This window comes from Schistocerca piceifrons, chromosome 5, assembly GCF_021461385.2.
Source record: "Schistocerca piceifrons isolate TAMUIC-IGC-003096 chromosome 5, iqSchPice1.1, whole genome shotgun sequence".
Lineage (NCBI taxonomy): Eukaryota > Metazoa > Arthropoda > Insecta > Orthoptera > Acrididae > Schistocerca > Schistocerca piceifrons.
Genome location: NC_060142.1, coordinates 69183935 through 69201228, shown reverse-complemented (window position 1 = coordinate 69201228; position 17294 = coordinate 69183935). Strand labels below are relative to the sequence as shown.

The following is a 17294-nucleotide window of genomic DNA, read 5'->3' as shown; positions in this document are numbered from 1 at the left end:
GCCGCCAGCGGTCCTGGCATGTTCTCGCACTGAGCGGGCCCTGCTCTTCCTGAGTCCCCAACCGAACTGCACACTGCCACTACCCGGAAGAACAACGATGTCGCCCCATAGATAGGGCCACAGTTACTACGAGGGCGGTTCAATAAGTAATGCAACACATTTTTTTTCTGAAACAGGGGTTGTTTTATTCAGCATTGAAATACACCAGGTTATTCCCCAATCTTTTAGCTACACAACACTATTTTTCAACGTAATCTCCACTCAATGCTACGGCCTTACGCCACCTTGAAATGAGGGCCTGTATGCCTGCACGGTACCATTCCACTGGTCGATGTCGGAGCCAACGTCGTACTGCATCAATAACTTATTCATCATCCGCGTAGTCCCTCCCACGGATTGCGTCCTTCATTGGGCGAAACATATGGAAATCCGACGGTGCGAGATCGGGGCTGTAGGGTGCATGAGGAAGAACAGTCCACTGAAGTTTTGTGAGCTCCTCTCGGATGCGAAGACTTGTGTGAGGTCTTGCGTTGTCATGAAGAAGGAGAAGTTCGTTCAGATTTTTGTGCCTACGAACACGCTGAAGTCGTTTCTTCAATTTCTGAAGAGTAGCACAATACACTTCAGAGTTGATCGTTTGACCATGGGGAAGGACATCGAACAGAATAACCCCTTCAGCGTCCCAGAAGACTGTAACCATGACTTTACCGGCTGAGGGTATGGCTTTAAACTTTTTCTTGGTAGGGGAGTGGGTGTGGCGCCACTCCATTGATTGCCGTTTTGTTTCAGGTTCGAAGTGATGAACCCATGTTTCATCGCCAGTAACAATCTTTGACAAGAAATTCTCACCCTCAGCCACATGACGAGCAAGCAATTCCGCACAGATGGTTCTCCTTTGCTCTTTATGGTGTTTGGTTAGACAACGAGGGACCCAGCAGGAACAAACCTTTGAATATCCCAACTGGTGAACAATTGTGACAGCACTACCAACAGAGATGTCAAGTTGAGCACTGAGTTGTTTGATGGTGATCCGTCGATCATCTCGAACGAGTGTGTTCGCACGCTCCGCCATTGCAGGAGTCACAGCTGTGCACGGCCAGCCCGCACGCGGGAGATCAGACAGTCTTGCTTGACCTTGCGGCGATGATGACACACGCTTTGCCCAACGACTCACCGTGCTTTTGTCCACTGCCAGATCACCGTAGACATTCTGCAAGCGCCTATGAATATCTGAGATGCCCTGGTTTTCCTCCAAAAGAAACTCGATCGCTGCCCGTTGTTTGCAACGCACATCCGTTACAGACGCCATTTTAACAGCTCCGTACAGCACTGCCACCTGTCGGAAGTCAATGAAACTATACGAGACGAAGCGGGAATGTTTGAAAATATTCCATAAGAAATTTCCGGTTTTTTCAACCAAAATTGGCCGAGAAAAAAAATGTGTTGCATTACTTATTCAACTGCCCTCGTATATATCGATAACTGCCGCTGGAGCCACTAGTAGAGAGGCAACGCTTGCGAAACCATGTGGCGCCAGGAGACAAACAACCACAACCATGCCAACTAAACGATACCATCTGGCCTCCAACAGAGGACATAAACGAACAAACAGCACCAACGCGAGCACGGCTCAACTTGCTTAGCGGGATCAGGACTACGATTTTAAATAAAGTTCTAATTCATACATATATTTGGTAAAGTTTCACAAGCACAACACTGTGAAAGTCGTTATGTTCATATTGACAGTAAATCTTTCTATCCTAAACAGCACTATTAGCAGTTCAGAGGCGACCTCTACGGTAAACTGCTACCAAATTGTCTTTCGCCCTGACTACTGATACTCAAATTAAATGCTCGCCACAAAAGTGGAAGATAATTGTCCCCACTTCCCACAAGGATTTGAAAATATCACGGACGCCACACTGACAGCTACTTTAGCGAAAATCTAAGCGATCCAGGACGGTGTACAGTCCTCACGAGTTCACTATCAGTTGTTACAGAAAATCAACGTTTTGCAACAGCCCGTCTCTGACGTCATCAGACGCAACGCACAATCCAGCATTTGCCAGATACGCCTCTTAAAATGTGGCTGGGTGCGAAGTGAAGCCTCCTCTTTCCTCTCGGGCTGTATTTATACAGGATGTTACAAAAAGGTACGGCCAAACTTTCAGGAAACACTCATCACACACAAATAAAGAAAAGATGTTATGTGGACATGTGTCCGGGAATGGTTAATTTCCATATTAGAGCTCATTTTAGTTTCGTCAGTATGTATTGTATTTCCTCGATTCACCGCCAGTTGGCCCAGTTGAAGGAAGGTAATGTTGACTTCGGTGCTTGTGTTGACATGCGACTCATTGCTCTACAGTACTAGCATGAAGCACATCAGTACGTAGCACCAACAGGATAGTGTTCATCACGAACGTGGTTTTGCAGTCAGTTCAATGTTTACAAATGCGGAGTTGGCAGATGCCCATTTGATGTATGGATTAGCACGGGGCAATAGCGGTGGCGCGGTACGTTTGTATCGAGACATATTTCCAGAACGAAGGTGTCCCGACAGGAAGACGTTCGAAGCAATTGATCGGCGTCTTGGGGAGCACGGAACGTTCCAGCCTATGACTCGCGACTGGGGAAGCCCTAGAACGACGAGGACACCTGCAATGGACGAGGCAATTCTTCGTGCAGTTGACGATAACGCTAATGTCAGCGTCAGAGAAGTTGCCGCTGTACAAGGTAACGTTGACCACGTCACTGCATGGAGAGTGCTACGGGAGGACCAGTTGTTTCCGTACCGTGCACAGCGTGTGCAGGCAGTATCAGCAGCTGATTGGCCTCCACGGGTACACTTCTGCGAATGGTTCATCCAACAATGTGTCAATCCTCATTTCAGTGGAAATGTTTTCTTTACGGATGAGGCTTCATTCCAACGTGATCAAATTGTAAATTTTCACAATCAACATGTGTGGGCTGACGAGAATCCGCACGCAATTGTGCAATCACGTCATCAACACAGATTTTCTGTGAACGTTTGGGCAGGCATTGTTGGTGATGTCTTGATTGGGCCCCATGTTCTTCCACCTACGCTCAATGGAGCACGTTATCATGATTTCATACGGGATACTCTACCTGTGCTGCTAGAACATGTGCCTTTACAAGTACGACACAACATGTGGTTCATGCACGATGGAGCTCCTGCACATTTCAGTCGAAGTGTTCGTACGCTTCTCAACAATGGGTTCGGTGACCGATGGATTGGTAGAGGCGGACCAATTCCATGGCGTCCACGTTCTCCTGACCTCAACCCTCTTGACTTTCATTTATGGGGGCATCATACAAATTTTCACATTTCTAAGTATAATATTTAGCGCCTTCAATTTTTGTTAAAAACGTGGATTCTGACACAATTTTTATTTCATAACGTTGCACCAGTTAATTTTGACATAAACAGACACATCATGGCCGGCCGGAATGGCTTTACTTCTGAGGTCATCACTCCCCTAGAACTTAGAAGTACTTAAACCTAACTGACCTAAGGACATCACACACATCCTTGCCCTACGCAGGATTCGAACCTGCGACCGTAGCGGTTGCGCGGTTCCATACTACAGCGCATAGAACCGCTCGGCCACCCCAGCCAGCATGTGCTTGGTAGTCTGTGTTAAATTGAGAGCTTTGAGATAAGGTACTAACATTCGGAAGTGAATAGTTTTTTATTCATTAAATTATTTGCATCTTAAAGAATTAAATGAAGGTTACAGAAACGGCTACAAGTGACGAAAATCTTGTGTTACAACAGAACATAACATTTTGCTGCACTCTATGGAATATCGTCGATTTTCTAGTTGGTAGGAATGACAAACATATCAATTTAATTAAATAATAAGGCTGTCTCCATTTGAATCTTATTTATTTATTTCCGGATACAGTATTTTGTCTTCGTAGCCATTTCTCTTGGTACTGCAACAAAGCATCTCTAAAAGATAAAAATGAATCATTTGTCCAAGTGAACAAAGCAGAAATGGTGGTAGTACTTCCGGAAAGAAATGAATAACTGTGAAACTGGGAAATTATTATCTTTTAGGCAGTCTTTTGAATGTGTCTCATTAACTGTTCAACACTGAAACAGGCGCCACGGACCCTACCGGTACGCACCTCCTCATTTTCGTCTGGGGTTTCGTGTAACAGCAAAGGGAAAAGTCCATAGTGATGAAACCCATGGGAGAGAACGTCTCCGTGCAGTACAAAGACGAATGTGTCAGCTGCTCGCAGACATATAGTACGGCATTGTGTCAGTACAAAATCTTTTCATGGATTATAAGAGATACTCTCTCCAACGACTGTGAAGCACGAGGTAATGGGCACATTCAAACGGTATCCACAAAGTAAAGACAAAATGTTATGGTGTTAGTCGATTTTCTAGGTCCAATCCCTCCCTCCTTTCAGTTAGTGAAAGTAATGTACGAGAGGGCAGTGCTGTTCACTTAATTTATGTTTCACTTTCAGTTAAGTGTATTAAGCTATAAACTGAGGTTCGTCACACTAGACAGACAGCAGCAGTGAGCACACTTTCCAACAGCAACATTTATTGCGGTTGATACTGATGCAAATACAACGTGTGACGTGTATTAGTGGACATATTTTTACATCTGTTACCTTACTATGTACACAAATGCTGGCTGCTTTTTCCTTGCACCGAACAGTAATATCACAAACTTCCCGACCTCTTTTCTCCAGGGTTGTAACTGCCTCTCTAAGCACGCCTGTCAGTATATGGTTCAAATGGCTCTGAGCACTACGGGACTTAACTTTTGAGGTCATCAGTCCCCTAGAACTTAGAACTACTTAAACCTAACCAACCTAGGGACATCACACACATCCATGCCCGAGGCTGGATTCGAACCTGCGACCGTAGCGGTCGCGCGGTTCCAGACTGTAGCGCCTAGAACCGCTCGGCCACTTCGGCCGGCCCTGTCAGTATAGGCTAATCATTTTGCATTCACATGTCCATACCTCATCATCTATCCTCTTTGCCAGGGGAAATAAGCAGTAATGGCTCATCTTCTTGGGGATACTACCTAACCTAAAAACATACCACTTGCAATAGCTACAATTAATTGTCTGCAAGTGACATAAATACTGATGTGATATCCCTCAGTACACCATCCTCAGACACCAGTAGAAATATCTACACGTATAACCGTTACCCTGACATTCTATGGATATACCTGTTTCAATCGAGCAGTCATTTCTGATATGGACTTTTGGAAAGCCTTCCTTTGAATTATTTCATATTAACTAAACCTTAAGTCACGTTAGTAACACAAATCTAAAGTATTCTTACACCAACGTCTGTCTGTTTTAGGTCTTGTAAAAGCTTGGGCCAAGGACAATGTAGGGACTAAACTGGAGCAATGCCATTGCCTCTGGGCTCTCGAGTACAGGAGACCTTTCGAGTTCAAAACAAAGAAAGGAGAAGAAACGGAAATGTGACAAAATGCAAAATGCGATAGCCATCGAGTTATGTGCTGGATGGTGCTTTTGTTCCCTTTATTTGAACAAGAGTACTAATTACAAATGCAATACACTTTGATGTTTGGTGCACTACGTCATCTTCTGACTGACTGCGACTAAGACTAATCAAGGAATGAACGCCATGAAATACGTCAGGTCCATGGCTACAGCCCGAGTCTGCCATACTGCAATGAGAGATGCATCTGGAGTCAAACACCAAACACAGTCCAAGGTAGTAGCGTACAGTGTCAGCTGTTTGATCATATGCTCCAATATTTTGTGAATCCTTTTGACTTCTTTCTCTGATTAAATTTTCGATGAATAATTTTTGTGTGAACGCTTTCTAGCAGTACTTGATACGTCCTTAGATGCCTTGAAGTTAATCATGTGAAAATGCAATTTTGGACTTTGAATCAAGGAGCTGGCAGCCGTGTTCATATTAATAACACAAAAGATGTACTTTCCATACACTATTTAAGTATTCTTGCCATATCGGTGCCAAAGTAATCTACCCTAAAAATACGAGGTGCATAACTATCCCTCGTTCGAAAGGTGATTCCAAAAAATAGTGAATACGGTAATGGAGCAAAGTGTTTGAGATGAGTTAATAATTGCAAACGAGACCAATATTTAACACCGGTAATCGCGCTCAGGTTGACGCAGGTTGCAGTAGTTATATTAAGACAAAGTGGCTGACACCTGATAGACTAGCTAGCAGACCTGCATGGTACGTAAGTTCACAACAACAGCATAACCCTACACATGCCATTAAGTCTGGTTTTTGCCTGTTAAAGCAGCTAGGCCTTCCCCCCATTCCAATGCACGCTGGGAGCGGTAGGCCGCATGTGTTGTGCAGAGCTTCAGACCCGGAGGCCAGTGGAATGCCGTCCGCAGACCAGATCGGCGTGCGTGGCTCTCTCATTAACGGACATCAGTATTCAGGTCTGCTAATCATCAGCCAGGCACCTGCGCGCCTACCGCTAATTCTACCGCTCTAATTGAAAACTTTTATTAGCTCTGCGAACTCGTCAATCAGATTCATCGGGAATTAATCTGGTGCGTTTGTTCCGGCACGCACGCACCGTACGCACTCACCTTGCATTTGCAGGTGTTGTGCCACAGTCCTTTTTTTCTCCATGCAGGTGTGCTATTGCGCGCAAATGAGTGTTGTGTAAGAAGAATGTGTCCTGTACGCGGTACAGTTTTCAAGTTGTCACAGTTCGCGCAGCGGTTGTGTAACACTACCACACCAGACAGGGGAACGAATGTTTGATGTATCGACCGCCACAGTATGTACACGGGGGCGCAAAGTAGTACTAAGTGAAACGCCCGCTAAACCCGCTGGGCAGAACAGGTGATTAGGATTATGGAAAGAGCCAAATAAGGTGGCGGTCAGCTTCACTACAAAATTGTAGTTTATTGTAATTTAATAACACATTTAAACCAAAACGTCACATAGCTGAACCTTTACAACTACGAGTTTAAAAATCCAATTCTTTCATGGATGAAGGCCTCCAAACACGAAATCTTATAAATCAACAAAATAAATTTCCAGTGACTGACACCTGATAGACTAGCTAGCAGAGCTGCATGGTACGTAAGTTCACAACAGCAGCATAACCTTACACATGCCATTAAGTCTGGTTTTTGCCTGTTAAAGCACCTAGGCCTTTCACCCATTCTGATAGACGCTGGCAGCGGTACGCCGCACGTGTTGTGCAGAGCTTCAGACCCAGACGAGATAAAACGTGTATCCACAGGAGATGTGGCCTGTAATTGAGGAAGTGTCATGATGATCTCTCCATTGGCAAAAGATTCCGGAATAGTCCCCCATTCGGATCTCCGGGAGGGGACTGCCAAGGGGGAGGTTACCATGAGAAAAATATTGAATAATCAACGAAAGGATAACGTTCTACGAGTCGGGGCGTGGAATTTCAGAAGCTTGAACGTGGTAGGGAAACTAGAAAATCTGAAAAGGGAAATGCAAAGGCTCAATCTAGATATAGTAGGGGTCAGTGAAGTGAAGTGGAAGGAAGACAAGGATTTCTGGTCAGATGAGTATCGGGTAATATCAACAGCAGCAGAAAATGGTATAACAGGTGTAGGATTCGTTATTAATAGGAATGCAGGGCAAAGGGTGTGTTACTGTGAACAGTTCAGTGACCGGGTTGTTCTAATCAGAATCGACAGCAGACCAACACCGACAACGATAGTTCAGGTACACATGCCGACGTCGCAAGCTGAAGATGAACAGATGTCGGAAGGACAGACTCAGCGTACAGGAAAATCAAAACAACCTTTGGTGACATTAAAAGCAACGGTGGTAACATTAAGAGTGCAACGGGAATTCCACTGTTAAATGCAGAGGAGAGAGCAGATAGGTGGAAAGAATACATTGAAAGCCTCTATGAGGGTGAAGATTTGTCTGATGTGGTAGAAGAAGAAACAGGAGTCGATTTAGAATAGATAGGGGATCCAGTAGTAGAATCGGAATTTAAAAGCGCTCTGGAGGACTTACGGTCAAATAAGGCAGAAGGGATAGATAACATTCCATCAGAATTTCTGAAATCATTGGGGGAAGTGGCAACAAAACGACTATTCACGTTGGTGTGTAGAATATATGAGTCTGGCGAAATACCATCTGACTTTCGGGAAAGCATCATCCACACAATTCCGAAGACGGAAAGAGCTGACAAGTGCGAGAATTATCGCACAATCAGCTTAACAGCTCATGCATCGAAGCTGCTTACAAGAATAATATACAGAAGAATGGAAAAGAAAATTGAGAATGCGCTAGGTCACGATCAGTTTGGCTTTAGGAAAAGTAAAGGGACAAGAGAGGCAATTCTGACGTTACGGCTAGAAATGGAAGCAAGGCTAAAGAAAAATCAAGACACTTTCATAGGATTTGTCGACCAGGAAAAAGCGTTCGACAATATGAAATGGTGCAAGCTGTTCGAGATTCTGAAAAAAGTAGGGGTAAGCTATAGGGAGAGACGGGTCATATACAATATGTACAACAACCAAGAGGGAATAATAAGAGTGGACCATCAAGAACGAAGTGCTCGTATTAAGAAGGGTGTAAGACAAGGCTGTAGCCTTTCGCCCCTACTATTCAATCTGTACATCGAGGAAGCAATGATGGAAATAAAAGAAAGGTTCAGGAGTGGAATTAAAATACAAGGTGAAAGGATATCAATGATACGATTCGCTGATGACATTGCTATCCTGAGTGAAAGTGAAGAAGAATTAAATGATCTGCTGAACGGAATGAACAGTCTAATGAGTACACAGTATGGTTTGAGAGTAAATCGGAGAAAGACGAAGGTAATGAGAAGTAGTAGAAATGAGAACAGCGAGAAACTTAACATCAGGATTGATGGTCACGAAGCCAATGAAGTTAAGGAATTCTGCTACCTAGGCAGTAAAATAACCAATGACGGACGGAGCAAGGAGGACATCAAAAGCAGACTCGCTATGGCAAAAAAGGCATTTCTGGCCAAAATAAGTCTACTAATATCAAATACCGGCCTTAATTTGAGGAAAAAAATTCTGAGGATGTACGTCTGGAGTACAGCATTGTATGGTAGTGAAACATGGACTTTGGGAAAACCGGAACAGAAGAGAATCGAAGCATTTGAGATGTGGTGCTATAGACGAATGTTGAAAATTAGGTGGACTGATAAGGTAAGGAATGAGGATGTTCTACGCAGAATCGGAGAGGAAAGGAATATGTGGAAAACACTGGTAAGGAGAAGGGACAGGATAATAGGACATCTGCTAAGACATGAGGGAATGACTTCCATGGTACTAGAGGGATCTGTAGAGGGCAAAAACTGTAGAGGAAGACAGAGATTGGAATACGTCAAGCAAATAATTGAGAACGTAGGTTGCAAGTGCTACTCTGAGATGAAGGGTTAGCACAGGAAAGGAATTCGTGGAGGGCCGCATCAAACCAGTCAGTAGACTGATGACCAAAAAAAAAAAGAGCCCACATGCATAGTGCTCTTCCAATTTAGAGGCAATCAAGTACTGTACATGGATCAAATCAAGGCATTAACTTGCCACTGGTTCCTCTCAACTATATCACAGCTAGGCTGAAAGCCTCAAGGCCAAGGTGGATAGAAGAAACATATACAAGGTGCAATACGAACGGCTGAAGGCCACAATTAAATTTCAAAATTTAAAACATATTACCATAATCATTTAAGGCAGAAGGCCGCAATGTTTTCGCTTAAGGGGAAATTTTGAGAATAAGGCTTTAAGCGGCTGAAGGCCCACACTTGATTTTACAAAAATTCAAAAAATACCTTAACCTTAAAGTTTTAAGTGGCCGAAAGCTCACTAAATGAAAAGGCAACACAACGACAGTAACTAAATTTAAGAATAAGGTTTTAAGCAGCTGATCGCCCAGAATTGATTTTCCAAAAATTAAAATACCTTAAACCTTCAAGTTCTAAGTGGCTGATAGCTCACTAAATGAAAAGATAGCACAACAACAGTAACTTTTAGCAAAATATCCACTTGCCAGAATTCAAACTTACTTATACGGGCTCACTAAAATGAAAAGATAGCACAACAACAGTAACTTTGAGCAAAATATTCATTTGCCAGAATTCAGACTTACTTATACGGGCTCAAGGCCCTTGATTTACATAAAACACAATAAAAAATTTTTTCGTTTAAAGCATTGGCTACAATAGATAACCAACAGACCATTAAACTCCCATGAAAAGGACAGTATAGACAACGGCATTCAGACGCCTCCAGGAGGGGCGTCTGCCCTCGTAACATTAATGTTCACTTAGATGAGACAGGTGGTGGGCCCACCTACACTTGATCCGTCGGTAACCCAACCAAGAGACAGTCACGGACCGACCGACCAAACGACTTGCTAACCATCAATCGGTACACGAAAACTCAAAGACCAAACTGTTACGGACGTGATTATCCGCAATGAATCATGTATTAAGCTGTCAAAACTCCACACTGTGTTGGACAGCGACAACAGGTGAAGAAAGGGCGCTGCCTGAAATTACGTTAGTGGCCAGGGCAGATAACCGGAACACTAACGGCCACAAGACAGAAAATTCCGTTGGTACACTTGAATTTGAAATAAGGTAATATACACTCCTGGAAATGGAAAAAAGAACACATTGACACCGGTGTGTCAGACCCACCATACTTGCTCCGGACACTGCGAGAGGGCTGTACAAGCAATGATCACACGCACGGCACAGCGGACACACCAGGAACCGCGGTGTTGGCCGTCGAATGGCGCTAGCTGCGCAGCATTTGTGCACCGCCGCCGTCAGTGGCAGCCAGTTTGCCGTGGCATACGGAGCTCCATCGCAGTCTTTAACACTGGTAGCATGCCGCGACAGCGTGGACGTGAACCGTATGTGCAGTTGACGGACTTTGAGCGAGGGCGTATAGTGGGCATGCGGGAGGCCGGGTGGACGTACCGCCGAATTGCTCAACACGTGGGGCGTGAGGTCTCCACAGTACATCGATGTTGTCGCCAGTGGTCGGCGGAAGGTGCACTTGCCCGTCGACCTGGGACCGGACCGCAGCGACGCACGGATGCACGCCAAGACCGTAGGATCCTACGCAGTGCCGTAGGGGACCGCACCGCCACTTCCCAGCAAATTAGGGACACTGTTGCTGCTGGGGTATCGGCGAGGACCATTCGCAACCGTCTCCATGAAGCTGGGCTACGGTCCCGCACACCGTTAGGCCGTCTTCCGCTGACGCCCCAACATCGTGCAGCCCGCCTCCAGTGGTGTCGCGACAGGCGTGAATGGAGGGACGAATGGAGACGTGTCGTCTTCAGCGATGAGAGTCGCTTCTGCCTTGGTGCCAATGATGGTCGTATGCGTGTTTGGCGCCGTGCAGGTGAGCGCCACAATCAGGACTGCATACGACCGAGGCACACAGGGCCAACACCCGGCATCATGGTGTGGGGAGCGATCTCCTACACTGGCCGTACACCACTGGTGATCGTCGAGGGGACACTGAATAGTGCACGGTATATCCAAACCGTCATCGAAACCATCGTTCTACCATTCCTAGACCGGCAAGGGAACTTGCTGTTCCAACAGGACAATGCACGCCCGCATGTATCCCGTGCCACCCAACGTGCTCTAGAAGGTGTAAGTCAACTACCCTGGCCAGCAAGATCTCCGGATCTGTCCCCCATTGAGCATGTTTGGGACTGGATGAAGCGTCGTCTCACGCGGTCTGCACGTCCAGCACGAACGCTGGTCCAACTGAGGCGCCAGGTGGAAATGGCATGGCAAGCCGTTCCACAGGACTACATCCAGCATCTCTACGATCGTCTCCATGGGAGAATAGCAGCCTGCATTGCTGCGAAAGGTGGATATACACTGTACTAATGCCGACATTGTGCATGCCCTGTTGCCTGTGTCTATGTGCCTGTGGTTCTGTCAGTGTGATCATGTGATGTATCTGACCCCAGGAATGTGTCAATAAAGTTTCCCCTTCCTGGGACAATGAATTCACGGTGTTCTTATTTCAATTTCCAGGAGTGTAGTTAATTCCACCAAAAAAGAACACTGCCTGAATTTACGTCAGTGGCCAGGGCAGGTAACCAGAACACTAACGGCCACAAGGCAGAAAATTCGGGTGGTGCACTTGAATTGTAGTGAACCAATATAGTTAATTCCACCCCACGGCGGCTCGATTTCACCACTGTAAACACTAGCTGTTGCACACAGGAAAAGCTCCCCAACAGCGAACCACCGAAACTAGCGATACAACATCAACGGACGTGGCTTGAGTACTTAACACACTACTCAACTTTGACGTCCTGGGTTGGTGAGCCATGAAGCTCGTAGCGATCGGACAGCTCCACACACGCTCAGACACTGTGCAGGGACTGCCAGCGGACACAGCCGAGGGCGCCGCACGGAGATACCTCCCTTGTCCGCACCAACCGACCGACTGCCCTCAGAATAGTGACAACATCTAAAACAGTCGTCAGTGGAAATAACGCCAACTACACACACAACCTGACAAACACTTGCACGAAGACCTGAACGGTACCCAACAGTAACTAAGCACGCATGAAGGCAAGTCGGGAGTCGATGCACACACAGACAGCCGACTCATGAACGATCCGAGAGCCAAAACGCGTCGTCCGATAGGACGACCTACCGACGATCCACCAAGACCATGGCCTGGCTCAAGTGATGCGGAGAAGCAATGGTCGGGCGAGCTATGTCGACGTAGACCTCACAGCTCCAACCCAACTGCGCTAGTGCCGCATTACAACTCCCCGACTGGCGGGTCCTGACTTCGGTCCAGACGCGTTCCAAATGACTGGCAGCCCGAACTCGCGACCCGAACTGGCTTACGACAGACAACAACCGGAAAGTAATAGCAGTCAATCAAAGATACTACGAGAGGGGCTGTATTGATACGCGCTGCTAGCGCTGCTCACGGTCAGGCAAAGCACCAACTCAGTGACACCAGTAATATAAATAAACGTAGTGAGGTGGAAGTACGTTAAAAACAGGGTGTAGAATACATGATGGCAGGAACATGAGCCACGCACGGCTCACTAAGTGCAATTTGCATATGGAAGTCTAGTGCGTCCGCAAACTCTCCCTCCCCCCACCACTTTTGGAGCTGAATTGCAGCCAACGAGCTTACCTCGCTGTTGGTCCCTAATTTTCTACACCTAAAACCACACTGATACTTGAATAAGGGGGAGGACAAGGTATTTCTTTTTTATTTTCTTAAAAACGGTAGTCTCTCTCAAGTAGCCATAACAGAGTCATTTTCCCTCCTAGACCGTTTAGCTTGAAAGCATGACTTGAACGTTTGAATGGCTTTTAAGGGGCAAACAAGCCTCTTTTCTTATTCTCCCAAGTGGCAATACCAAAGTTTGAAATCCAGCCTCTCCTGATGCATTTGGGATGCTTGCCGGAACAGCAAGTAGTTCACGCGGTTGTTTTGCGCTGCCTCATTGGCCAGAATGGCGATTAAGCGAGTGCCACTTTCCACCGCCACCCCCTCCCGTCCCCACAGAGTCCTGTTACCACTCTGAAGAAATGAGAGACTTTGGTGGAGGAGTTCTGTTCCTGCCTTCGATGACTAAGCATGTGCTCCTAGTGGACACAGATTTAGACTAAATCGCGACAGGTACGTTTGTAATAAGGCCTGAACCCTTTGTAAGTGATATGGACAGTGGCAATTGTCCTGGAGAATGTCGTCTGATTTCTGACTTACACCATGCAGGCAGGTCGTCATTCTGGTGCAGAAACCGTGGTAGTATTCTGAAATGTTCAACACGTCTTCCTACTAGGTCCGCGTACGTACCGGACGCACCCGCTTTTTCCGGTTAGCCACTGCCATAAACGAGCCTGTCTCCTACAAACAAAAGGACTGTTGCAAACAGCTTATTGTGAGTGTTGTCGGCGGGTATGCTTTTCCCGGTATAGTCGTGGTACCGCCCGCCCATTACCCCCGACAATGTCGACCTGTTCCTTGTCGGTATACCAGGACATAGTCTCTCCACATTGCACTAGACAGCACAATAGTGTCGGAAACTGCAGAGAAGCGGATGACCTCTAGTACTGACTTTCGAGGGTGCCTTCGTCCTGGATGACATTACCGCAATCTTGAGTGTAGAGCTAAAACACTGGTACAGAGAGACCATTCCCATTTGTCTGGTGTGTTCTCATGTGTGCCCTCAGTCACTGAACCCTACATTGTTAAATATTTTCGAGCTTCCAGTGGGTTTGCCTCCCTTGGAATGCACTTCCGGTAATACATCCTTATGTACATTTTTGCTTCCTATCCCGCAGTGATCGTTTCCTGCAGTCCGTCTACATTTAGAAAATCACCATCCACACGTCAAGAGACAATAGAACATAAGGCAGTCATATCTGTAATGAGGTACTGTCGAAGACGTATGGAATATTCGTATTTGTACTGCGGTTAGGTATACTCTCTTCCAACTCAGGGACACACTTCTCATTTCCGAAAATGTGTGGTAATCTGATATCTTTTAATTACATTGGAATCTACGTGAGGAGTGCGTGCTACGTCCATTGAAGAGCCAAGGGTACTGGTACACCTGCCTAATATCGTCTAGGCCTCCGTGAGCACGCAAAAGTGCCGCAGCACGACGTGGCATGGACTCGGCTAATGTCTGAAGTAGTGCTGGAGGGAATTGACACCATGAATCCTGCGGAGCTGTCCATAAATAGGTAAGAGTGCGAGGGGATGGAGATCCTTCCTGAACAGCACGTTGCAAGGCATCGCGAATATGCTCATTAATGTTCATTTCTGGAGAGATTGGTGGCCAGTGGAAGAGTTTAAACTCAGGAGAGTGTTCCTGAAGCCACTCTGTAGCAATTCTGGACGCGTGGGGAGTCACATTGTCCTGCTGGAATGTACAGTGGACATGAATGGATGCAGGTGATAAGACAGCAGGCTTAAGTACGTGTCACCTGTCAGAGTCGTATTTAGACGTGTCAAAAGTCCCATATCACTCCAGCTGCACACGCCCCACACCAATACAGAGCCTCCATCATCTTTAACAGTCACCTGATGACATGCAGTGTCCATGGATTCATGAGGTTGTCTCCATACCTGTCCACCCGCTCGATATAATTTGAAACGAGACTCATTCGACCAGGCAACATGTTTCCAGTCACCTACAGTCCTATGTCGGTGCTGACCGGCCCTGACGAGACCTAAAGCTTTGTCTCGTGCAGACATCAACTGTGCACGAGTGGGTCTTCGGCTCCGAAAGCCCATTTCGATGATGTTTCGTTGATTGGCTCGCACGCTGTTGTTGATGGCCCAACACTGAAATCTACAGCAATTTGCGGAAGGGTTGCACTTTTGCCACGCTGAACAATTCTCTGCAGTCGTCGTTGGTCCCGGTCTTGCAGGATATTTTTCCGGCCGTAGCGCTGTCGGAGATTTGATGTTTTACCGGATTCCTGATATTCACAGACTACTCGTGAAATGGTCGTACGGGAAAGTCCCCACTTCATAGCTACCCCGGAAACGCTGTGGCCCATCGCTCGTGCGCCGACTATAACAAAACGTTCAAACTCACTTAAATCTTGTTGACCTGCCATTTTAGCAGCAGTAAACAATCTAACAAGTCGTCAGAAGGTTGTTGTCTTATTTAGGGGTTGCCGACCGCATCGCCGTATTCTGCCTGTTTACGTATCTCTGCATTTGAATAAGCATGCCTATAGCTGTTGCTTTGGCGTTTCCACAGACTGCTCAATTTCTTAACGGACTAGTTTTCTTTGAATGCATGAAAAAGAAGTAATTTTCGAGTTTTTTAATTAAAATTAAAAGAAAAGTTGAACCTGATGATATAATATCTTCCTTACACATTTGTCGTTACGAAATTCTTTTGTGTCCACGTCAGGCCTATCCGTTGCCGCTGCAGCTGGAAGAAAGGCACCTTGCAGCCGGAGCCCTAGTCATCGTTGGGAATTCCTGAAGCTCTCCTGTCGGACCTGTAACAAAATAGTTTTACATTAGTGATTGCAATATATTTTCTATCGTATTAAGTTGCAAGAAAATGGTGACGTATTTAAAGCAACTGTAATTTTCCTCGACCTGAAAATTGAGCGAAAAGCATGCATTTGAAGATGTTGTTGTTGTTGTGTGGTCTTCAGTCCTGAGACTGGTTTGATGCAGCTCTCATACAGTAAAGCTGCATGTCCTCGGGAAAAATTACGGCCGTAGTTTCCCCTTGCTTCATTTGAAGATAGACTTCTGAATATATCGCGAAACGGCTACGTATGCTGGTAGAGAATTGAGTTTAAAATACCGGCAAGGAAATCCGATCAAAATCGAAAATGTTCAAATGTGTGTGAATTCTTACGGGACCAAACTGCTGAAGTCATCGGTCCCTAGACTTACACACTACTTAAACTAGCTTATGCTAAGAACAATTCACACACCCATGCCCGAGGGAGAACTTGAACTTCCGGCGGGAGGAGTCACGTAGTCCGTGACATGGCGCCTCTGACCGCACGGCCACTCCGCGCGGCGATCAAAATCGCATGTAACGTTCTCAAGTTATTGTTCAGAAATGGTTCAAATGGCTCTAAACACTATTGGACTTAACATCTGAGGTCATTAGTCCCCTAGACTTAGAACTACATAAACCTAACTAATCTTAGGACATCACACACATACATGCCCAAGGCAGGATTCGAACCTGCGACCGTAGCGGCGGCGTGATTCCGGATTGAAGTGCCTAGAACCACTCGACCACAACAGCCGGCTTTCTCAAGCTATGTTCCTCACCAATTTGAAAAGTACAGTTTCGAGAAAAACATTCTTTTTGTAGTTCGTTTAAATATGCCCCTATTCAGACATCTGTGGACCATAGAGCAATCCTTCCAGGTCCATAAGGAACTCCTCCTCCATCTTCTTCGTGGTTACGGCGGTCCTCTGGATCTGTAGGACAGTTTCCGTCATACGCTGCACAGCTCTCTCGATATGCTTTTTTACAGAAGTTGTAACAGGCTGGTGCGATCTTAATTTCGGGCACGTTCAAAATTTCTATAATGCCTGTTGGACTTCGTTGAAATTACATGTCGACTACTTTTTCAGCCGGCCACGGTGGCCGAGCGGTTCTAGGCGCTTCAGTCCGGAACCGCGCGACTGCTACGGTCGCAGGTTCGAATCCTGCCTCGGGTATGGATGTGTGTGATGTTCCTAGGTTAGTTAGGTTTAAGTAGTTCTAAGTTCTAGGGGACTGATGACCTCAGATG

General features: G+C 46.1%; 1 protein-coding gene across 1 annotated transcript in view; it reads left to right on the top strand.

The window, feature by feature from the left end:
• Positions 1–17294, top strand: part of LOC124798740 — a 162893-nt gene that overhangs the window by 50633 nt on the left and 94966 nt on the right. The window lies entirely within an intron of this gene.